The sequence below is a fragment of the Aquila chrysaetos genome, chromosome 3 (genome assembly GCF_900496995.4).
Source record: "Aquila chrysaetos chrysaetos chromosome 3, bAquChr1.4, whole genome shotgun sequence".
In the NCBI taxonomy this organism is placed as follows: Eukaryota; Metazoa; Chordata; class Aves; order Accipitriformes; family Accipitridae; genus Aquila; species Aquila chrysaetos.
This window is the reverse complement of record NC_044006.1, coordinates 59,313,219-59,338,388: the sequence shown is the minus strand read 5'-3', so window position 1 is coordinate 59,338,388 and position 25,170 is coordinate 59,313,219. Positions and strand designations below refer to the sequence as shown.

The 25,170-nt window shown below is 43.2% G+C and overlaps 1 long non-coding RNA gene across 1 annotated transcript; it reads right to left on the bottom strand.

Annotated features, from left to right (window-relative positions):
• Positions 1-22,665: 22,665 nt before the first annotated feature.
• On the bottom strand, positions 22,666-24,951 carry LOC115339467. Its single transcript, XR_003922726.1, has 3 exons — positions 24,910-24,951; positions 23,832-23,879; positions 22,666-23,122 (listed from the first exon to the last, which is right to left on the bottom strand). It is a non-coding gene; the product is annotated as an uncharacterized LOC115339467 (long non-coding RNA).
• Positions 24,952-25,170: the final 219 nt, after the last annotated feature.

Here is a 25,170-nt window from a genome sequence, read left to right as displayed (position 1 = left end):
AGGCTGCAGGCAGCGCTGGGACCCCGGCCAGCTTCAGCAGGAGAGACGCAGGGCAGCTCAGAACTGTCTGTGTTTCACTGGTTCACTATTGGAGTCTTGTCCCCGGGGACAATAGGTACTAGGACAATTAAGAGTGGACTTTAATCAATGCCAGTGTGCTGGCATGGTGAGCAGAGGTGCCTGGATATTAATCCTGCTGACACTTGCTTACTCGCTCACCGCAAATACCTGCTCGCTTAATTGCTCTCGAGAGATTCACTTTCCCCATCTGTAGGACCAGGTTGTTGGCAACTGTGGTTCAAGGGGATGACTGCAGGATTTAAACGTGTATACTTAAAAGGATGATAAAAATGTTAGACTTCAAGACACACATAGCTATTATTTTAGGACTGCCTCTCTTGTTATGTCAATACCAGTAAATTACAGTTCAAGGGAGCATTCCCAGGCACTGGAGCTGTCAGAGTTGCCTCCAGCTCAAGGCTGGCCTGTGCCAGCTCCTGCTCGCTCAAACCATCCCTAGACCCATTTTGGGTGTTAGCACAGCGTGGGTTCCTTCCCATCAGATAGGTCAGATGTGACACCTTATCCCAAGGGCTGGGGGAATTTAGCAGAGACGTGGGCCGTTTCATGGCAGCTGCCCTCTCTGCCTGGGAACCATCCTGGGCACATTTGGTTGATGAGTTCAGACATAGCTTTTACAGGATACTACAGTCACCTTCCTACTCCCCATTCCTCATGCTTAGTGGGGATTTTATTACTATGGTTTATTTTTAATGTATGGTAAGTTTTAGAAGAGAAACAATTCCATTGGCTCTGATTTGCCCAGCTCTACTTAAGTTCCTAGAAGCTAGTTCAGACTGAGCAACCTCAGAAACTTCTTGCAGGTATTAGCATGCAAGAACACACTGTGTTAGTGGTATATTGTACAGCTCCAGCATGATGTCATCCTCAGAGCAGTAAATTTGCTTATTTGTTATTTGTTATAATGTCTTCTATTATTTCTAATATTGGTTCAAATAACTGTAATAATTGTAAATAATTGTGATGCTCACTTTTATCTTTGCAGGTTGGATCCTCCTACCCATGACTCAGGTCCACACTCAGAAGATCCTCATTCATTTGTTTGTGAGAAATCTGAATTCATTCATTCGTTTGTGAGAACTCTGAATTCATTCATTCATTCATTCATTCAGGCACCTCCTCATGAGCTCAGCCCTCTAACGTTACTCCACTTTTTTTCAATGGGTCACAACTTCAGGTATTGAAATACTGAAAAATTGAATATTACTTCTCACCTGGGAAATAAGAAAGACTTTATTTTACAGTTTATGGATTATAAATGACAGAGGAGTCACTGTTTTCATAGTCTGCAGAATCACCACATATATACACAGTGGAGTGTTTCTAATATTGCAGATATGGAATGGCAAGATTCTTCCTGATATTAAAGCATTTCCTGCCTGTGACATTTTTTATTTACATTACCTCATTATTCTATTCATGAAATTTTTACTTGTTGCTGGATTAAAGAGATTGATTATGTGCATCAACATTTTTTTTTACCATTCAGTGATATTTTCTCTTTTCATTCATCAGACTTTTAAGAAAAATCTTTTTCTCTATTTATCTTTACTTGTCAATTTAAAGAAACCTGAATGTTTAATTTTATGTATATTTCCAGCAGAAATCACAAGTTAAAAACATATCGCCAAATACAAGAAGAATCAGGATATCTTGTGCTACTTTTAATGTGGGAAAATGACATAGAATTTGGAAAACCAGAAAAATATATGCTTAGATATTACATAAGACATGACCACAATTGTATGTTGGGTCCTATTTTTTTCCTATTTCTCCTCTTTCTAGGCACAGTTAATATTTTATACACAATTAAATGCATTTATATAGCAGATTCATTAGGCACCTTTAAATTCTAAATAATTGCCTTGTACAACTAGAAAAATGCTACAGTAAGAACAAAGTAGAGTAACTACTCAGAGCATCTTCAAATCCTTGAAAAGGAGAATTATTTACGGCAATTGCCAGATTAAGGTAATTACTGTAACAGTCCACCACTCCTATACATGTCAAAGGAATGTGCATTTTTATATCAAGCCAAATGGCTGTATAGGCTATTAGGATCATTTTACAATGCTGCTATAGCTGAGACAACATCTTACAACAACTTAAATTTGTATGTCTGATAATGGTCTGCTTTGTTTAATATATATTTTCAGTAATTTTGTGTGGCCTTCCTATTTTCTAATGTAGATTAGTGGCAATGTGTTTGTTTTAGCAGAGAAGCTCTGCTCCACAGCATTGTTTGTGCAGACTGTGCAATGTTACCCACTAAGTGTTTACTATATGGGGCACTAAAACTCAGATTTATGCCACATCTTTAGAGGTGGTAGTCAGCTGCAGTTGCTATTACAACAATTCAATTTTTGTATAATACACAGTAAACCTCCGTTGAGAGTGGTTTTATACTCTTTTAATGCACTCCATATGCTGAAAGAAATAGCTTGAGATTAAGGGAGGTTTATGGTAGACTCTTGCTAAACTTCTTGTTTTCATTCGGAAACCCCAGAGGCCCCTAACAGCCCGGTGTTAGCGTCACACCCCAGCTTCTGGGGCTGGCTGCCATCTCTCTTCTCCATCACACGCAGATCGCAGAGGTTGTGCAGGCCAAAAGAGATGAAAAGTCACCATCCAGCCTTGTCTGGACTGCTGCTTCTCACGTCTTTGCCTCTCCCGCCTGCTTTCCCATCCATCTCTTATGTTTCTTGCGTTATTTTCTCTCCTGGCCTTAGTTTTGGACTGTTCAGTATAAAAATACTGCAATGGATAAACTTCTGCTCTGATACTTCTGGTCTTTCTTTTACACTGGCATCTTTTTTATATATATTACACACAAATATGGATCTATGCCATCTTTCTTACCCATAGACCTCCAATTTCTGTCTCATTTTTCTGTAACTTAAGAATGTGTTTGGTAGTAAAGGAATATAGATTATTTGTGAAATTTTGAAAGGAGAGAAGCCAAGCAAAATTGTAGTTATAGATGGACTCAGTATCTCAATGACTGATTTCAGAAAATCAAAAGGCAGTCAACATGTCCTTATACAGAGGAGGACAAACGCATTCCTAAGCTGGGCAGATATGTAGAGACCTGTGTATCAAACTTATAGATATGCAGGTGACCGTGTGCGATTTACAGGCAGGGACAGTAGCAAAGAGGTTTGTGAGGCAGGTTTTGTTCCCAGAAGACAGGAATTGCCTGTGCTGATGGAGCAGCTTGGCTAAAAGCAACTCCAGCTAGGACAGATCACAAGAAGCAGAGCAATATCAAGTCCTCCAAACCAGGAGGGAACAGTATCACCTCTAACAGTGCAGCATAAATCCAGCTTTTAGTTCCAGGTACAATAAGTACTTGGTGGCTAACGTTGTACAGACTGCACCACAGTACTGTGGAGCAGGGCCTGTCTACGACAACAGACGTAGCCACTAATCTGTGGTAGAAAATATGAAGGCCACACAAAATTACCTAATATGGTCCTGTGGTGATTTGGATGTGATTAAAGATTTCAACAGAGTAGCAGCTGGTGCAGGTCTGGGTAAAAGCAACTCACAGCCCATCAGACAGAGCTGAGAGAAAGGCAGACAATGTCAAAGCTGACTTAAGATATCTGCCTGGAGGGAAATTTCCCTTAAAGGAAATAGGCTTATTATTGAGAAGGAAACAGTCAAAAAAGTGTTTAAGGTAGGAGGAAGATCCTTCAGAAAGTAAGGTTTTGGTGCAGGCTGGAAAGTGAGGCAGTGAAGAGCAGAGGGAGGGCTTGGTTGAAGAGAGACACAACTGTGCTGTTCAAGACACAGTTGGAGCAGTACATTTGGAGACCACTCTGAGCAAGATTAAATTGAATAACATTCCCCAGAGACAATGAACCTCCATGAAGAAGCCTGGATGTAACTCACAAAAATAGTGTGCAAATAAATAAGTGTTCCAGGAAGAAACTACATTACCACCGGAATTAACTTATGTGAAATTTGTCAAGTTAAAGGCCTCAGTGTTACTGGTTTCACCATATGTTTGTAATATTTTTCATTCAGAGCAGCTGGTATTTTCCTAGGATGTTCAGGTCATGCCCCTATTGTCTAACCATGACTAGCAACATTAAAACATTTCCCAACCAAATCAAGTCTGAAAGCTATTTCTTAACTAGCTGCACATTATTTTGTTTCTTTCTCTTTGTTCTTCAGATGCAGTTCAGAAAAGTGTGGACTCCCTTTATGAAATCAATCCCTCTTTAAACAATTGGGCTTCCTTTTTTTTTTTTTTTTTAAGCTTAATCACTTTGCTACAAATGGGACTGTGAATTGAAGCATCGTTATCAATGTTTTGCAGGGAAAGGAAAGTGTGTGAGAAGAAAAGGTTTACAGTGGGTGTTGCTGCTGAAATAGTGCTGGGAAGGCCAGACAGCCTCTCTAGAGCTACGTGGGCTTTTGGCTGCTGCAGTTACTAAACAGGGATCTGACAGGCTGGCATGACTGTTCCTTCCCTCTGGTCGAGAAGCTGCTGTACACTATCATCAGTGACTGGGAAGAAAATGTGAAGTTTATCCTGCAGCTGAGAGAAATCAGTGAGCAGTAAAGAATGGGGACAGGTCAGTAATGCAGAGTGAGCGAGGTGGATCAATTTATAAAGCAGGTGGTGTCAGGCGACACACATTCTGAATATGACCAAAGCAAAATTATACACCTAGAAATAAAAAAGGTGGCTTGTATTAGGCATTCATATTCTCTGGAAAATAATTGCCCTGCAGGGGACATTGTGTATAACCAATTGAACATGAGCTCCCAGTGATATACTGTCATCTGAAGTGTCACTGTGATTTTTAGATTGATAAATACATACATACCTATGAGTCTGTGTAAGTCTTTCATGGGAATATGAACTTTATTCCTTGTCTAGACACATTTGAAGTGTCTGTGCAGCTTGCTCTGTGACCAAATAGAAGTTACTTGGTAGCTACCAAAGAAGTCCGTCCTCAAAACTAAAAGGTTTGCGTATATGTCCTGCATGACAAATTTCATGAGCCCCCAACTTGGAAATGACCTTTCTGTGCCTTGCAAATGCATATGGGGTTGAAAGACACCTGCAATGGCAAAGTTGACAAAGCCGGGGGTGGTGCCTTACACAGGTACCAGCACAAGGCCAGAACTGTTCACCTGCACCATGCTGGCACAGCAATAACAACTCTGCCACAAGTCCGGCTTGGTTGTGGACTAACACAGCTAAAGTACATCCAGATCTGTGTGGACCCGTGGGTATGGCAATTTGTTGGCTTTGCCTCAAACAGCCCATCCTTTGCTACACTGTTTCTATCAGCACACAGTTTTCTTGAGCAGGCAGACCCAGTCTCACACCTTCCACTCTGCTATTCCAGCTATTGCCCCTTTCTAGCTCTGCCTGTTCATTTTGGTGCCACTCAGCTGCCTAACGTGAGCCAAAGACATGCCCTGCAGCGAGGTGCCACGCAAAAGTGTGGGTACAGCTCTCCCTGTGGCTGTGGAGATGCAGGGAGAGCAGCCCGGATGGTTTTCTCAGGACGTGGTGGCAGTAGCAGTGTGGGTCCCACACGGGTCTCCTCGCCCCACTGTAACCCCAGGGCTCACCCAGCACCCGTGCCAGTCTGCGCACCAGCCCGCGCCGCTGCAGAGCAGCAGGGGACGCCCGGGCAGCAGGGAGGAGGTGGCTGGAGGAGGGGTGTAAAGCCCCAGTGGTTTCACTACACCTTCGTTGGGCAGGGCTTACCTAAAACCAGTGCTAGTCCTTCTCTGGTGAAATGCCCTAAAAGAGAAATCAGGAGGTCCCCAACAAATGTCCTTGCTCAGGGTCTCTTGCATGCACCTCCGTGGTGTGTAAAGGGGCCAGGCGGCAAACTCCCAAGTCTATTTTCCCCCTCTGCATTGATAGCTGCCTGCCCAAGTTCACTGCACGCATCTCTACACAGACGCTCCCATGTTCTCTGGTCAGAAAAAAGCAGAGTTTATCCCGAAGTTGTGCCAGGTGGAACCATCGCTGACATTGCTCTGCTGCGAGATCTGGGATTGCTGCAACTGCAAAACCTCCCTTCCCTTCCAGGGAGGCAGTGGTGTTTCCATCCCACTGCCTGCCCCTGGAGCATGTTGAGGAATTCCCGTCTCCTGTGAGCAAACAAGCCCTAGCAAGAGATAAAGTCAGGTTTTAAAGAACTGCTGCCTTGTCTTACAAGCACAGAAAATTGATGAGGCTTGTCCTCCTCGGTCACTTAGATAGCCTGCATATTCTTGGGATGTTTGTCTAAACAACAGTCCCAAATCCCTCTCTGGATCTAACTGCCGGTGATTTGGGGTTTGCTATTTCACGCTCAGTACTTCCACATGGACTAGAAGAGGGGCTGGTCTCCACCACTCCTTCAGGGGAGCAGCCAGGGTGTTGATTCCCATGCCCACCTCTCCCCCTTTCCGCCATCCTCCCTGCAAAGCAGAAAGCTCCTGGGAGCGGCGGAGATCAGGAGAAACCCTCCTGCCCGGAGGAGTGCGCTGCGGACCTGCAGCCCCCAGGCACAGCGTTGCACGGCTGAGGGCCGTGGCAGCTGCCTGGCTTCTCTCCCTCCGGCGTTTGGAGCAGCATCGATGGAGGGCACACCACGCCAGAGCAGGTGGCACCCCCAGACCCAACCTGGAGGTGGTCTCCAGCACCCCCTCCATCAGTCCCTGCTGGTTGCAAGGGCAGCTGGAGCCCAGCTGTCCCTCTCCAACCTTGAAAACAGGCGGCACAGTAAGCGCTGAGCTTCGTTTCAGACCACACAGGCAGTAATCTGGAAATGACACATCTTCTGGTTCTGGTCCTTCAGCAGAAGAGAGAAAATCCCTCTCCTTGGCCAGGCTCATCTTCAGCCTGGTGTTTGGCTTCATTGCACTCAACATGATAACAAACATGTGGCTGAATTTCTCTTCCCATCTGGGCCATTCCTGTGGCTTCCCCATCCCAGCTGACATATCCTTCCTCTCCTACTTTACAAGCAATCCTTATAATCCTTTCTACATGTTTTTCAGAATTAACAAGAATTAATGAGCACCTGTCTCCATACTCTGCCTGTAACTATCTTTCAGCTTAATAGGCCCAGTGCTTCCAGTACCCAATTTAGGAAAAAATTACATAGAAACATGACATACCAGAAGCTTGAGGTATCACGAAGAAATTACAAATGCTAAATGGGTAGTGAAGTCTGTAACTGAAGGCAAGGCATTTTCTCTTTGCTAACTCTCTGGGGATTACTTGAACATCTTAACCTTCAGGAAGCACTGAAGACATAATACTCAATTTCTTTTCTCCTCTCTAAAGAAGAGCCCTGCTTTTCTAGACTGCATGTTAAAAAACAGAGGATGAACTATTTTATTTATTTTTTAAGATTGCTCTGAAAGCATATTTTGGTAATCCAGCTGAGAATATAGGATGCAATATTTAGGGGGGTTTTGGAATGCTACATATTCTTAGCATCTGGAAGTTATATTTAGGGTATGGAGAGATATATGAACATAAAAGAAAATGTATGCAACATGGCATCAGAGAATGGCCAATGACTACAAAGGTTTCAAGTGTTCAGCACAGAAAAGAAAGGTGACTGTGGTTTCTAACCTGCAAGACTAGCAATAAGGATTTAGTGATCTGGATGCTCTTGAGACCATTATATGAGAACACGGACAAAATGAAAGATACTTTGATCTACAGTTCCCATTTAGAAAACCCTAAAATTAGCTACAGTATATCTGAGGTGCTGAGTGTATCTCATAGACCACTGAGCAGGTCTGTAATTAACTTTGGTTCTTTGAGTGCAAAAGGACATGTGATTGATTATCATCCAGACAACAGGCCTGGAAAATGCAGCTCTGTCACGGATATATGGGTATATAATGCTCCCTGGTAATTGTAGTTTAGTTATATGGTGTAATATTTGGATAAATTGCTCAATTTTGGAAAACACTATTTTTAAGATCAGATTTTGATATTAGAATACACTGGCCAAAAATGCTCTGGGGAATGAAAGCAAACAGCAAGCGCTGAGGACACATGGCAAAGCCCAGGATCAGAGCCAGGGGTTTCCATTCACACTCCTGACCCCAACACAACAATATTTTGGGGAATCTTCTCAAACTATCTCTGCCTAAGGGCCACAAAGTGATATGGCCCAAGGCTGCCTGACTCTCTGCACAGGCTTGCGTCACCAGTGGAAAAGGGGCAGTGGGCTGAGGTGAGGGACACATTAGGGGCACCCTGCTGCCATGTCTGTCAAGCACCATTCAAACACTTGGTGAGTCCCCAGAAATGCTCCCAGAGGGAAAAGTGACTTGAAACAGCCTCAGCAGAGACCTGGAGCAGCCCATTGACAGGATCAATCTGAGGGAATGATTTAACTCCTTGTTATTAGGTAACATTGACATTTTTACTGTATTTCTAACAAAAAAGGTGTTCTTTAGCAAAAGAGACAAAACACTGAGGTTTCAATTCACTTTGCTGCGCTTAGTCCTGTTGAATTGTACATAGTTGCTGAGAAAGGTTTACAACGCTAAAGCACAGAAATCTCATCTCATTTTTATTACCACTAGGTGGCTCAAAATCAAAGAGCAAAATACACCACTGCTCAACCTATGATCAGAATAAACACACACGATTTAAAGACTATTACGTGCTGTCTCATAATTGTCATACTTCAAAATTTTCTATAAATTGTCAAGCTCTCCAGGTTAGTGGTAAGTAGTCCGTTGAGAGAGTGGAGCTGTCATAGCCTCAGGCACATTATAGCTCTTAAAGACAGATGTTGCTTGCGAATGTGTGGGAGAGCAACATCCAAATGAATAATTTGTATTTTTCTCCTTCTTAAAATCAATTGTTACTGAGTGAAGTCACTAGCTGACAGAGAGCAATGGAGGATGTTCAAAAGCATCAAAAGAGCGACCTTAGCACCACATTATATTTTAATTTATTTTAACAAATTATCTGAACAAGTAATTTGTTTTGTTTCACACTGATTACCTTTATTTATAACTGTTAGCAGCTTATGACTTGAGGTCTAACTTTCTATTACACATTGCTTTAGATTAAGGACAAAGCTTGCAAATCAAACCTGTCCTTACTTGAAAGTAACATACTGATAGGCAAGACTCCTGGGTATAGATATATATCTGCAATCAATCAAACCTGCTGGCTTAACAGCACTTTGCTCTTTCCAGGTCAAGTAAAATAAATAGAAAGGACAGTTTCTGTAGAACTTCAAGAGGCAGATTATGTTATCTGCTACCTTACAGCCAACCATTATCCTACCACTGACATATGAATTGCCTGCTATTGAGGATGATAGGACTTGTTAAACAGGAGGGTGTCGGGAGAGAGACATAGAAAGGATTTCTATTTTCTCATAATTCAAATGCCCTCAGTGTTGTATGCAAATCTCCCATTTCTCACACAAAGCAAGAAGGGGTATGAGCCACAATGAGTACCTCCTCACAGTGGTCCTTGCATTTCCTATGCAAACAAAACACTTTCACAGAAGCTATAATCTGGGCAGTTAAAATACACCTGGACAATAAACATGCTTTCCTGTGGTGGCTCACTGATGAAGATTTTGGTTTCCACATGTGCTCATCATGGCCATAACTGAGAATTTCTGATAGAGAGAAGGGGACAATATCCAGGCTGATACCAAATTCCCACTTACAGTATTCCTTGGCATCTCTAGAAAAATACAGCATGTGCTTGTTTTGCTTGTCTTTCCTGTTTGACCAGGCACGCTGAGACCTAGGGCGCTGTGATGTCAGAAGCAGAGCTGAAGTTGAGGGCCTTAAAATCTGTCAGACTGCAGGACCTCAGCTGGAGATTTCCTTGGGCAAGGGGAGCTCCCTGGAGCACGCACCATCACACTTTGGGCCTTGGAAGAAGAAAGCTCCTGGTTCTCCTATCAAAGTGATGGAAGGAGTTTGCCTTTTCCCTCCTACAGAGAAAGACGTTCAGAAAGCAGTGATGCCAACATGAAGGAAACACCCAGAATAACACCCCTCCCTTACAACAGATCCCTCAGTTGGAGGCATCAGTCTGTTAAATCAGATACACTTCAAAATCTTCACAAGTGCCTTGCAAGTTGCCCTTTGGGGACAACACCCCACTTTCTACCTGAGTTGTCATCACGATGCACACCAGCTTCTCACACACACACACACCCCCACACACCCATGCTCAGAGGCATGGCACAATCACATACTCTGGGTCCTGGAACAAAGCTTTTGCCCAAAGACACCCTAGATGGATCTGAATACAACACCCAGCTCAGCAGCAGAGGTTACAAGCAAGAAGGCAGGAATGGCTTTTAATTCAGGGATGCTGGGCTGTCCCCACAGCTTTGTTAACCCCTCCAAAATGTTTCCTTGGCATTTTTGCTTAAGAGTGAAATTTAGCACTGGCAAAATGAAATGGACCTTAACCTCCATAGTACAAACCCTGTAGCAACCTCATAGGAGGCAACTGCAGACCTTGTGCAAACCTGTTAAAAGAGCTAATAAGCTACAAGATGTAGCAAATTGCTACAACAAGTAACAAGTTCCCTAGATATTTGGTTTTACTATTGCTCAAATGTCTTCCACAGCTCTCAAGCATTTGTGAAAGCCCTCGGCAGGGATGTCACTGGCTGTCCACAGGTCCACAGACACAGATATGGGGCATCCTGGGCTGAACACAAAAGGGGCATGCAGGAGAATCATACATCCTCCACGCAATGGCTGTATTTTTTGGTTTCCAGCATATACATATAAAAATTCTCATGTCTTCAGGAGTATCTTGATAATGAATAATGTATGCTGGTTTTGGTTTGTATGATATTATTGTCTTGAACTTCCATTGTGTTATATGCATGTGTGCACACACACGTTTGCTATACCTCTTGGTTGGCCACCAGCTAACCGGTGTTGGAGCCGCCGTTGCTTGAAGGTCTGTCTCGTTTCAATGCACTGTGGATTGATGCACTCACTGCTCTGCACCTTGCTCCTGGTGCAGAGTCCACTTCAAGGTCCCTTTCCTGATTTTCAAAGCCCTCCACATCTGCTTCTGCCTACAGTGACAAATGATTTGTCCTTCTTGTGGGGAAAAAAAAAAAAAAAAAAAAAGAAAAAAATTATTTTGTTAATCAATAGGAGCAAAGTTGTGACCAGAAAAGGCTGAACCTTCAGAGAAGCCAAAACAAGTCCAAAACAAAGTAAAAATATCCACTAACTGCAAAATCCAAATGAAATGTAAACCCCACCTCTGTGCTCTCACTGCTGGAGCTGACTCCCACACCAGGTCACGCTGCCGCTTCCTAACACAGGAGTCTGGTTCTTGTGGCTGAGCGGGAAGGCAGAACTCTGTCTTAAAAAGCTTTCAAGTACTTTGAAGCAGCACTCTGGTAGATGTAGATGCTGGCTATAATCCACAAGTTTTCTTTTGAGATGTGTGCATCTGGCCCGTAATATTTCCAAAATTTAGCATTTACTCTGTGGTCAAAACAATTACATAGGTTGTGCAGCCATTCAGGATTTTGTCCTTGCTGTGTGTTGCCCGAGTGGGTGCTGGACACTTCTGAAGCTCTAGGCCATAGTTTCTGAAACCACAGACCTCTCTGCAGCACAGCCACCATTTCTCACAGGGCAGAGGGGTTGCTCTTGGAAAGCCCTCCTGCCTGCAGCCCAGCATGGCCACCACCTGCAGCAGAGGGGGAGCAAAGGGGCAAAGAAAAGGATGGAGGATTACTTTAGCCAAAGATAGTTGAAGGCTTGACTGGAATTAAGAGTTGCAGGGCTGAGTCATAACCCTCAGCATTTTGTGTAAGGACTGGTTGGCCTCTCTTTGTGCCCTTTTAGTGAGCATTAGGGGTAGATCTGTGGAAAGTAAATATCCTGCCATAGACCTGACTCATCTGGGAAAGAAAAGTGCCATAGCTGATGGCTCCTCAGCCTGGCATCAAACCGCTTGCAGTTTCCCACGTTCAGCTGACCGCCCTGCCTGCGGTGCCGGCAGCCTGCACGCTGCGGGGTGTACAGACGTGTGTCGGTTCTGCAGGACAGGATCCTGAGTGCCCTGATGCTCTTCTCGAAGCCCTCCCACTCTGGGGAAGGGGGTCGAATTCACTATTCACTAGCAGAAAGTGAGAAAAAGCTATGGGAAAATATGGTTCATGTCTGACAATCTTTTTTTTTTTTTCTTTTTCTTGTTTCAAAGAGAAAGAGCAAGCAGGCATTTACCATCTTTATTTTCTAAAAAGAGGAATGTCTGTTCCTACAGTGCCCCCTTCAGTTCTTTCTAGTTTATAATCTCAATTTTACCTAATCTGTTTCATTTTCTGAACAGCTTCTACTATTTCTGTTAGTGAAGGCCCAAACAAAAGCATTTCTATGCAATTCTATTTGATAGTAGCTTGTATCACTAAAACACAACACTCTTGAGATCCAGGAGGTAATACCTGAACATTTCTCAACAGTGTTAATTGTCTCTCTTGCATCTGAGCACATTCTGGACTAACAAGGCAGGCAGTCATTTGCTGAGAAGGTAATGGGTAAGTAGGAGTAGGAAGGGGTACATTGAGGTGGTGTACTGCTAAGAAGGTGGGGTTTTTTCCCAAACAAATCTGGTAGGTTCAGTGTATGCTGTATATAAGATATGGATCTGAATGTCTATTGTGATAATAAGAATGAACATAAGCAATAACAAATACAGGTTCTCCTGTCAGAGGACGAAACAATGGAGTTATCAAACAATTATGACAAACATAAAATTATGTTGGTTACACTGGCAAGGTCATGCGCAGCTTGACAGTTCACTGAATGAGCTTATCCTCGTACTACTAAATTTTATATCCAGATAATTCAGTGCAACTATAGTAATTGTTTTGTTAACAAATGCATAAATAGAATCTACAAGGAATGTGAAATACATTATTATTCATTTCTGTAATCGGAGCTGTTTTTTATGCAGGGATATCTAATCAATAGCTATTTTTAAGTCAAAGAAGCACCATGTTAACTTTTCCAGGATATGAATCTGGTGTCACACTCTCCTCCACTTCACAGGCTGCCAAGAGTATCTGCAGTAACTTCTCAGAAGACAGAATTTTTTGAAGTTCATTGAGTACCACAGGCACGTTCACATCAGCTTTTGTGCTTCACTCAGAGGGTCTTGTCCCCAAGCATTGAAGGTGATGATACATGGTCACTGGTACAACCACCGACTGCATCAAAGGCCATGGCTGACAGTGACCACGTGCCCTTCAAAAGGCCACAATGTAAGGGAAGCAGAAGTTCCTGCCTCGTAGGTAAATCTCATGGCAGAGCCTCACTGGGAGGTTTTGTGCCCGGTGCTGACCATTGCTGGAGCCTGTGCCTTCCCTGGAGTGATAAGAGGAGCTGCCTCTCCAATACCCTGAGCTCTCGGAGGCAGCGTGAATGTCCTCTCACAGTCCTGTGCTGGCACTGGGGGCTGAGACCAGGGCTGTCAGATGCCCCCAGTCAAACACCAAGGGTGGAAAGGACCTGTTGCTCACCCACCTGTGGGGAAAGGAGGTGGCAGTGGTTCCTTGCTCCATGTGAGTCAACTGAGCAAGTGCTGCCCTCCACCAGGTTCTCACCTGCGTTGCTTTGAAGGAAGGGCAGTGCAGGGTGCCCTTTCTGGATGATTTGGTGCTGTTCATGCCCAAATGTTGCTCTGGGGGGCACAGCCAATTCCAAATGCTTTGTGAAGGGTCATGTCTAGAGACACTTCTCTTGAGGCCGCCCATCTCTCATATAGTCTTTGCTTCATAATGGGTTAGAGAGGCTTCCAAGGAGTCTGGGAAGGAAGAGGGCTGCATCCCCATGCCTTGGGCAGTCCTAAGGCCAGAGGGGAGAGAGGCCAAGGGGATGCTTGTTTCGGAGTTGGCTGTGAGGAACTGTCTTTGGCCTATGTTTTGAGTGTGTTTTATGGATGTAAATTCATTCAGAGTGCAAAAATGGCTTTTGGCTCTTGCCAGAAAAAAAGGTGGGATTCAGTCTGAGATTGAGGTATCTAAATTTAAGCACCTAATTGCAAATCTTTATTTGTGAGCTGGGCATGTCAGTTCCTATTGCAGTCAGTAGAGATCCAAGCCTCGATTCAGCTGCCAAAGCATTAGTGTCCAGTGCCATTAAGATGCCCTGGAGTTTTCTGGCTGGCCTCCAGCTGCTGTTCCACAGGACCTAAGGTCTCCTGTAGGTCCTGTGTCACATCTGCAAACTCCATCGGGATGCCTAAGATAGCCTCGGGCATCTCAGAGTTACCAGGTATCACTATTGGTAAGAGGGCAACTGAATGGAGCCTCTCAGTGTCTCCTTCACTGTGGGCAGACTCGCTCTCCAGACCCCATCACCTCTGCTGAATATGCCTCCTCTGACATTTGTGGACTGGATCTTCATCATCGATAATGGGAGCTTAGAAATCTCATCTACACATACATTAGATGACTAATTTCAGTGTCCCAGGCTGAGTCCTGCCCATAGTGTTTATCACTTGGCAACGCACATTCTCTCTCATGACTCAGTTCCATGAGGAAGCTGTAAAAATCCAGTTGCAGCAGCCACACAGGAAGGGTCTCACCTTCCCCATCTCCCAAGGGGTCTGTGCTGTCAAGTGTGGGTGCTGGGGACCTCTGCTGCAACCAAGGTCCAGGGAAAGACTAAACCTGAGATGAGAACAGCAAGAGGGAAGGCACGGATTGCTGCCTGTCCTGGCCCCAAGGAAGCCGGTGGGGGCTTTGCTTGCTTCAAATTTAAGCAAGCTCTGGGGAAGCAGTGGGACCAGCTGGGAATCCAGAGGTCCAGGCAAGCAAAAGAAAGGCTCTTTCCCTGCTTTTGCTACCGGCAATCATGAACAGAAGCAAGCAAGGCCACTTAGGTAGAGCTACATGGTAGGTCACAAAGAAAGGATTTCTCTTGCTGATAGTGCTGAAAGCACTGTAGGATAGGAGATCTGAAGGTCATTCAGTGCTGCTTTGTGTGGACACATCTGGGGCATTTGGGAAGGATAGTAAGGGCCTGAAATGTGCATGTGAACTCCAGCTTGGGATGCCTTCCTGGGTCTGTCCCCAGGAGCAATCTGATAAAGCAGTACACACATGGCCAGTGAGACCGTGATTTCAGACCTCATGTGGGTGGTTTTTTTCTAGCTAAGAAATTAATGTCTTAGTTGTCTCCTGCCTTGAAGCTAGCATGTCTATGTGCACGTTCAAAATTAATGTGACACATTGCAATTTCTATTTACTAGCATTTTATGCCTACACTACCCAGTATAAGTGGTTGAAAAAGATTTCTGGCACTGTTAGTTCAGGCTTTAATGCAACTGCATCAAGGCCAGCTTCTTCTAATGGACTGAAACACTGAAGTATTTATTTTAATCTAAAAAATTTAGAAACTGAACCTAGAAATGGAAGCACTTTCCCCAAATGCGGCACATATTGCCAGAAGAGCTGCTGAGGCTCAGTTGTTTCCTCCCAGCAGCGAGAGCCAAAGCACCAGGTGAGACGGCCCCGACACGCATGCCCGTAATCCCTGGATTTCAATCCCTGTCACAGTTTCGCAAGCATGCTGTTTTATCCCATTGTGCTGAAAGGAAATTACTTCACATGGATTCTACTGATGATTTCATGAAAAAGTTATGATTTTTTGCCTGCCAATAAAACAGGACTCTCCCACAGCATATTGCTACCAATATGTTCCACACTCAGGGTGTGGCTCCTAAAAATTGCAGCTAACTATCATCATCTTCCAGAGGAGTGACCTTCCTCTTCATTTGCCTCTCTATATCATAAAGTAGAACAGACTTTTTGTTTGTTTCTGTCTCCAAACTATGTCATCAAAATATCCACATATTTGCTATGAAAGTGCAGTTCTGTTCTAATATTTTTGTCTAAAACATGAGATTAACAAAGTGTCATTCATAGATGGCATCTAGTGCAAACTATTTTAAGACCATATTTAGAAAAGGAGCTGAAGTGTCTGTATCTACTGCTTTAAGGCTCTCTCATTGATAAAACGATTCTTTGCATTTCTTCTGCCAAGTACATTCTGAACTCCACAGTACAAAACCCCTGCCTGCTAATTGACATGGTATTTGAGCTTCAGATTAATATCCTCACGATTGTTTTTCTGACAAGACGCTAATGAACCAACCAGAGCAGCTTTGCCTGGGAGGAAACTCATAAAACATGAATTGGAGAGCCAGTCCATAAATAGAAATTCCTTAGATTGTGTATCTAGTCCATCACAGTATTAATGAAGACTTCATCCAGGACAAATACTGCACCCATTTCCTGCTGGAAACATTCATCCACCTTCAACTCAGCGCACTTGCATCTTAGAACTGTGACTCTATTTCTCAGTAATACCTTACAGGTTTGCACATTTTCTGTGATTTTAACACCTTCTGAGATTATATATTTCAATGCTAGCTCACATTGACAAGGCTACAAGGCAAAATCTATCTAAACTACTTTGGGAAACCTAGAAATGCCATATTCGTGGGGTGATAAATGTATCAGGCACGCGCAGCGGATCTGCTCCGTTGGCTGCAGCACGCATGTGCCGCACAGATGGCCCAAACACAAGCCGTGAACCCCCCCCATGCCCGTTCCCCCGGTCCACACACACACCATGAAGAGGCAGCCCCTGCCCGTGCACATGCAGTTGTAGGTACAGCTAGGGCTATTGCACCTTGCACACGCCGGGTGCCTGCGAGGGGATCCAACACCACTCAAAGCCTTTACATTAATGTTGGAAGACTTTGGGAAAGGCTCTGCGCCGGTGGGGAGGTATGGGCTTGCTGCTACTGGGCGACGTCCTGTGGCCACTGGCACAATGCTACAACAGTTCAGACCTACTGTTGAAAAAGGTCCTTTCTGACCTCAGACTCTTCTCAATAGAGTAATTGAGAGAGTTAGCATTATATATAGCCTGACTGACAACTTCCGTGGCATGATCTGCTCACAGTTCATTTTCGGATGTACAGTTTCTGTCCCCATGACAATATTTGCTATCAAAAAAGGAATCTCTGATATTAGTTCCAAAGAACCAAACTGATGATCTGAAGCAAGGTCATTACTTGAGATTATTTTTTTTTTTTTTTTTTGGGGGGGGGGGGGTAGGACATGATGGGAGAAGCCAAATGTTATTTTCTTAATTCCTCAATAAAAAATTCCTCAGTGAAAAGCAAAATGAGTAAAGTGAACACAGGCAAAACCATTTAAGCACAAAGGCAAGGCATCCTAGGAAAGCACCAACCAGAGCTTATATAAGAGACATTACACACCTCATTATGGAATTCAAAATATTTGACAAGGCAAAGCCTGATGAGATCTGTAAATAAAGTATGAATGTTGGTGCTCCAGGGCAAAAAACAAGAACAGGCAGATACCAAAAGATACAAAGGTGAGTTTAAGCTCCTCCACCTAAAGTCTTTTAAAACACTCTAAATGTTCCCAGGTGTCTCAGTGACATCCTGTTCATTCAGTGTAGCAAAATGCTGAGCAAGTGACAAGTACGGGGCAAACCTCTCAGAGTGTAGGAAACACTCTGCAGTAAAACAATTACCTTGGTATGTTAAGTGTCCCTGTGGAACGTAAAGCTATCTGTCTAGTTCTTAAATGAGTGCAAGAGGAATTTAATAGCATTTTTATGGAGAATAAATACATTCTTGCTTATAATTTAGCAGCAAGGTGATATTGATAAATAAAGATCTAATGAATGGAAGTGCCTTATTGCTGAATCTCATTTGTGCAAGGCTGCTAAGTCAGGTTGTGCAGTCCTTACTCCTGTGAGCAGGTCTGTTCGCTTAGGTGGGCTAGCAACGGTCTGCATCCCTTCAGCTTTTATACAAATTCAAACCCACAAAGCACAGCTACTTCAGCAGAGACAGCAGCACACTCAAGAAGAGAACACTTACACCCTTGCTACAGCCTGGTGTTGTAGTTCCCAAAGACATCACAAACAGCTCCTAATCTCTCGAAATGTAATCGAAGCTGGGTTTCAACAGAGATTAGCTGAAAGCTCAGCTGAAGGGCAATTTTTGAAGACGAAGGGCTCAACGAAAGTCCTTGGCTTGCAAAATTCAAACCTGCTGCAATGTAATATGAGCAACAATTTTAAAGTACTCACAAAGGACAAACTAGCTGATGAAGCTGCCTGTTTCATTATTGTTAGAGAAAATAGGCCATATCTTTACTTGTAATAGAGTTTTTGGTCTTCATTTTTAAAATGTACGTTTGTCCAGCAGAACATAACTTAGCATTCTGTTTCTATACCAATCACAGTATCATACAACACAGCACTAATGGTAAAACAGCATAGTGCAAGATACCACACAGATTTACCTTATTGCAGCAATTTTACATTACGTTCACCTAGCTCATCCATTTGGATTATTAGCAATCTAACATTTCTCTATGTATCATGCCTTTGCAAGAAGTTGCCACTGATACTAATATAAAAATTAAGCACGCTCACTCAACCCTCTAGATTAAGGAAAATAATCTAGCCAAAATAAAAAAACTCTGGCATTATATTGGGTATACAGCACAGACTTACTGTAATTTGTCTATATTCTGTGCAATAGCAACCAGAGAAATATTCCCTGCAAAGCCCATTATATTTATATAAAGAGAGATAAGGAAAGATGTATGTACTCAGCAGCAGAATAAAATGAACATACAATTTTGCTGCAGGAAGTCTGTGAGATAAATACTTGAATGTCACTGCTAACTTGGATTTGGTAGCCCAGCTCATCCCTCTTGACAGAGGTCAAATGGCTCAGGACTCTAACCCTGATGGGAGGAGGAAATGAGTACACGCTGGACAGATTGCTTTGTCCTCCCTCTCTCACTCCCCAGGGCAAGAGAAACATCAAAAAATGTCTCATCCTGTGGTGAGACCAGAAGACCACATGCTGAGGAGAGAAGGTTTCACCAAAAAGCCACTTTCTCAGGCCTCAGCAGCAATTGCATGTAAAAGGCTTGACTATGGCTTGAGTAGTAGTAACTGAGCTGTCAATTTAGAAGGGGGGACTATCTCTGTATTCCCTCCTATAGCAGCACCTAGAGTTAAACTGGCCACTGCACTCTGCATACAGTATTTCTCCTGGGACAGAGCCTCAAACATACCAGCTCCACAAATTTTAACAATGTTAAAAATCAGCCACATATGCAGTGTTTGATACAAGAGCCCAAAGACCTTTATGTAAAACTGAATCTGCAACTTGTTCCCTACGGGCAGCCATGCACCCTTCTCCTGGTTCGGCGTTGTCACCCCTCAGGCTTTGCAGACCAGTACTCCCAGTCCTGGGGTCTCACCCACAGCACTCAAGTGCAGATACATCACAGTTTTGCACTGGAGCATAATCATATGCTCTCATTTGTTGTGAGTTCCTTTCCTGAAAGTTTGTCTGACTCAATCTGCCTTTGACTCTTGACAACCATTGAGCTGATGCCTTCAGAAAACTATCCACATTAATTCTTATGCCTCTTTTCTGAGTGGTGCTAGGGAATTAAATCCCTTACTGACTATGTTTATACTTAGAGGTACGGTTTTTTTCTTTGTATGCATTATCTTATAATTATTGACATTGAATTTCATGTGCCGTTTCACTAATTGGTCTGCAAATCTGCTCAACTAACTCAAGAGCAGAACATTCTGAGAAAATATTCTGGTTTATCATCTGCACTACTGTCACTCATTTCATTATTCACCTCTTCTTATCATATCCTTTATGTCTTAAATGGCATAGTCATAAGCCCAAATCCAGGTGATAACCCACAAATAACTTCCTATTTTCTCCAACATACAGTCATGAAACGCCTGAACATGAAGCAGGTTCCGTCAGAGTTCTCCTCTAGAAGCTTCACACCCTACGTGCTTCTCCACATTATGCACCATACCTGCCTTTTGCGACATGCTTTCTTGCAGGCTGTGAAACTATCTTCTCCCCTGGGTATGGTGTTGTGCAAAACAGGGGGACATGGCGGAGTGAGCTGAGGCCCAGAGCCCTCATCAACATACATTAAAACTACACCCATGACATTTCCTACCAGCAGCTTGAGGAGACGGTGGCAAAGCTGGCCCAGGTCAGCTGCATCAGGTCTGTGAAAGAGAGGGGAGAACTTCACTCTGGCTGTCCCTGTTTCTCTGTACTTAGGGATATCTTTGGTATCAGGTCTTTGTTTTGTTGTCTTTGGCCATTGATGAAGACACGGATCCATGGAAAGAGCCTCCATATGAGTGGGAAAGTTGCTCCTTCGATCTCCCACTATCTTTTCAATAGCTTCTACCACTGCCCTTGGTATGGATGTCAGACTTCTTAGTCCACAGTTTTTCAGATTATTCCTCAGTCCCTTTTTTAAAGACTGGTGTCCCATTTGCAGCCTTCCACTTTTTGTCATTATGTGCTTTAAGCAGTAACTCAAACAGGACAGTTGCGGTTCCATACTTTAACACCAGAGTACACCTGAAGGTCCTGCATGAATTTGTTCTGGTCCTGGCAACTGGTTAGGTTCACTTTACAGGTTTATTCCAATCAGAGTTTCTCAAACTCATCTCCTGTGAAGAGTGACTCCAGTGGGAGCCTCACTGACCTCTCTTGTAACCAGCACTAATAGAAACATATCATTTAGCTCTGCTGCAAGGGCCCGTCTTCACAAAGTGCCTTTTCTACACCTTCATCATGTATTGGCCTGGTTGACTTTCTGGTCAGATTCCTCCTTTGATGTTTTTGAAAAAGGTTTTATAGCAGCTTTCACACCTTTCCTAGGTTGCCCCTCTAAACCCTCACTGGCCTACTTTATTGCAGTGTGACACTCAACTTGCTACAGTTTATGATCTTTTCTATTTTCCTCGTTCAGATAAGACTTCAACTTTTTAAAAGATGCCTTTGATGTCATTTAGTAGTTCCCACTGCCTTGATGCTTGACCATGCCAACATTTTGTTTTCCTTTCAGTCCTTTAAAAAATCTTCTCTGGTAGGTGGTATACACTTACTCCATGCTTCTAAAATAGTGTTCTGAAGTAGTCTCCATGCTGCCAACACACTTTTTCCTGGTTTATTTAATCTTCTGGTTTCCTATGTACTATCTCACTGATTTATTGCAGTTCTACTTTCCAAAAATCCTAAGTCAGCTGCACATATCATCTCAGATTTTTGTTGTTTAAGAACAGAAAAGCTACACTAATTTGAAACACCATCTTCTCATGGGAATGACCCCAGCGACATGGGCTTTTATGAGAGGATCCTAGTGAAGTTAATGGACTAGCATGAGAAAGGGCTTTGAGGAACAGAACCCTGTAAACTTTCACCCTAATCAAAAAATAAGATTTTTTTCATTATGCTCTTTTGTGTCCTCGTTGTCTGCCTACCTTCCACTTGATTTTGGGTGTTTACACAGCAGAATAATCATTTGCATCTAAATGGCATAAATTAGGCATAGCCTTGTTATCCAACCTTACAGAATATTCATTCTTCAAGGAATTGTAATTAAAAAATTGTTATATAAAAGAAAGACATTTGTAATTAAGAATGAAATTTAACCTCCTTTTAAAGATTAAATCTGTTTTCTATATACTTATGAAAGCTGTGTCTACTACATGCAACCTGAATTGCTTCTCTCAAGTAGCTATTTAAAAAGCTGCATGAATTATCATCTCCTCAGGATTCAAAAACTTGGTGTGGACTAGAAGAGAAGAAAGGTTTAATCAGGCCACTCTTTCACTCCCATGACTCTTTTCCTAGCCTGCATGAAGGCAGCTGCCATCTGAGTTTTTGTACAAATGGAGGGTAACAACATCCTACAGAAGAATATGAATCGTAGAGGTGTTCAGTCTTGCCCATTGGGGTTCTGACTGTAAGAACCCTGCCTGTGAAAGGTAAAATGCAATTTTTGTCTCCTGAGTCTGGAGGGAGTGGGGGGCTGAGGATATATCTGAACACCCATGCCCTGGTGTCCCAGGTGACTGTAGTGGGAAGGGGGTGAGGTGTAGCTCAGGTACCCTTTGGCCCATGGGCTCCGTCGCCGTCCCGTGGAAATCCAGACCTTGCAGAGGGGCAGTGCACACACTTGGATCTCTGTTCAGTGGGATGCTGGGATATGCTGGGGCATATAGGTGGTCCCAGGTGCTGCAAGACACTCTTAGGTACTGTGCTTTTAACCTAACCTGACCCCAGGATCATAAGTAGGTTGGGGCTGCTCTAGTTCATGTCATGCTGCTACAGAACAGCCTGGGAACATCGCTGACCCAGTACACAGCAAAAGGAGCCCAACTCTCTGATCCACCGTCCTGCCCCCAGGCATGGGTATGTGTCCCTGCAGGGAGAGCAGAGGTCACACCAGCAGCTCGAGGACACCCAGGGAGCCTTTGCATTGAAAGTGGTCCTGAGTGAGGAGACACACTGGCTTCATGGCTCCTTCAGGTCCATGCATCCTACGTATGTGAACCCTTGTGCAAACTCCCGGTTTCCTTCTTACTTTGGTGTAACTATGAAGTAAATTGTCTGAAATCAGTGAAAGTAAAAACAGATAAGCTAGGAGAACTGAGAAGTGACTTTACCTTTATAAGCCTTAATTGACCTTTCCTCCATGCGGCTAATGGCTCCCATGGGCTTTGTGGTGTGTTGTTGGTTGTGGGGGTTTTGCCAGCTGTCCTTCATGGTGGTCTCTGTCTTCTCCTATGGTTTCAGCAGAAGTGGAGTCAAATCCTGTATGCAGGCTCCTGCCTTCCTTTGGAAAACAAAATCTGAAATCACAGCTAATGTCCCACTGACCACGTGCAGCAACCAGCAAATTCCACCTCTTATTTCAAAATTAACATATCCAAACCAGAACAACTACCACAAAAGCAAGGATGTAGGTCCAGCTGTACAGAAGAGGTCTGTTTCTTTTTTCCCAGATGCATAAAGGTGGCTCATGTTAACTGGGAGCGTGACTCCCACCAGCTATGTGATTGATTTGCAGGTGTCCGACTCAGGTTCCCAAGCATCCCCATGATTCTGAGCTTCCATTTGGAATGACACCTGCAATTCAAAAAGGAAGTGGCTTTAGCTGCTCACGCAAGGCAGTATCAAAAGCATGCCAAAGCGGATTACAAAAAATGTCACTGCAATCCTGCACCTCCCTCAGGTCCCTCTCAAGTAGGTTTTGTTTGTGTCTTTTGAAATTTATCTCAGACTTCTGCAGAGATAAGAATGTGAGACAACATTACCAGGACCTGGCGATTTTGTTCAGTTTAAAATCTAAGTAGAGAGGAAAATAAAAATTTATGATTTAAGCGTCAGCTCAACCTTTACCACCAAGTCCCTAATACAGCTATGAAATGACTCCATTGGGGAAGAAAAAAACACTATCACAGAACTGAAGAGGTTTGATCTCTCCCAATGTACACGTGACAGAAGTCTAATCCTGGATGTATTTCAAACAAGAATGAAGAGGACAAATTGCCCAACAAAGCTGTTAAAAAAAGGCTGAGTAAGAAGTCTAGCAACCACAACAGATGAGTTGTTTTAACATGTTTATCCTGAAAATTTCCTCAGCAATTTTATTCCCCCACTAATAGAGGCTCCGTTAGGGATGCCCTGAGAAGGTACTTTTTAGTTTTAATCACATTTTCATGGTCATGCTGTGGGTAGACTGTCAGGTGGTTTTAAGATTAAGCTGCTTTTGAACTTCAAATCTATGTGACTACAGGAATGACAAACACTACAGATTACAACACTGCGGCCCTACCTTTTCCAGAAGCAAACTGATTGCACAACAGGTCACATGTTCAAAGGTCTGTAAATATTAAGTCTCAGTAAGCAAATCACACAATTCAAGATTCAATGGAAAAGGATCACCCTCTGCTCAAAACTTAATGGCATATCCCAACAAGTTAAAATATAATTATCTCTGTCTAGAAGTTACAACCAAGTTTTGCTTTTTATGGACATCCTGTGCTTCACTAGCTCTGGCAGGAGTTTTGAATACAAAATATTAGTAACAAATTATATCAGAGAAGCCAACAGAGAAAAAGTAAATTATAAAAGTCAGTCTCTATACAATGTATTTCTTCACTATCTACAATAGCAAAAGCACTCCTTTAACACCTCATCCAATTATTTGACCATGATGTTGTATAGAGCTGGTCTATGAATATAAATATTCAGTATTTTTGTTTCTTTATGGTTTGGCATTTTCTGGAATATTTGCAGCACTTCTGGAGAATGAGGAAATTTATTCCGAATACATATGTGTGTTTATATAATTTTGAAACTTTATACAATCATCTGACACTCATCTTTCCTTTCTCATCCACCTTACTCCCCAAGTGAATGAGAGAAGACAAAAATACCCACAGAGTTTTATTCTAAAGACATCTTCACAAAGGAGATCTTGCATGTTTCCTCAACTAGCTGAGTACAGCTTTTTCTGCTGATGAAAGATCCCTTAATTGACTTCATTCAAATCACCCCAGGTGGGTGATTAAAAGATTGATTAAGGATTTGTCCCCTGCCTGTCAAGTCTGACTGGAGCTCACTTAGATTAATAGTGTATCTCTCCCTGAGCTTGAAATGATAATGTACTGCTTGATTGACTGAAATGTCCCTATGTCACATCAAATAGGACAAACCGATGCTACAGAACATCTCCCTGGCTGGCATACAATATTAGCTACTATTCAATAGACAATACATTTATCTTCCACTGCCTTACAGCTTGCCATGACCACTGAATCAGAGAAACAAAATCTCTTTAGAGGTGGGGAAATGAGAAGGGAGAAAAGAAAATAATCCACAAAAAGATGAATCTGTTCGCACTTGCTTACCCTCCAGGAACCAATTTTCCCCAGGGAAGATTTTTCTCTAAACACCCACTGCGTTTCTGCTCTCCCTGTGCAAGTTTGGCATCTTTAACTAGCAGTTTCTGTCAGGACCACATGCAAGGTCATAACCTTGCACGCCCTTGTGTTCATCTAAGCCTTTCTGGGAATAAAACATTTGAAACTAATGTTGTTCCTTTATTGCCTAGAATCCAAAACAGGATATTGCAACAGCAGGGAAGGTGGGAGGTTGGTGGAATTAATCTG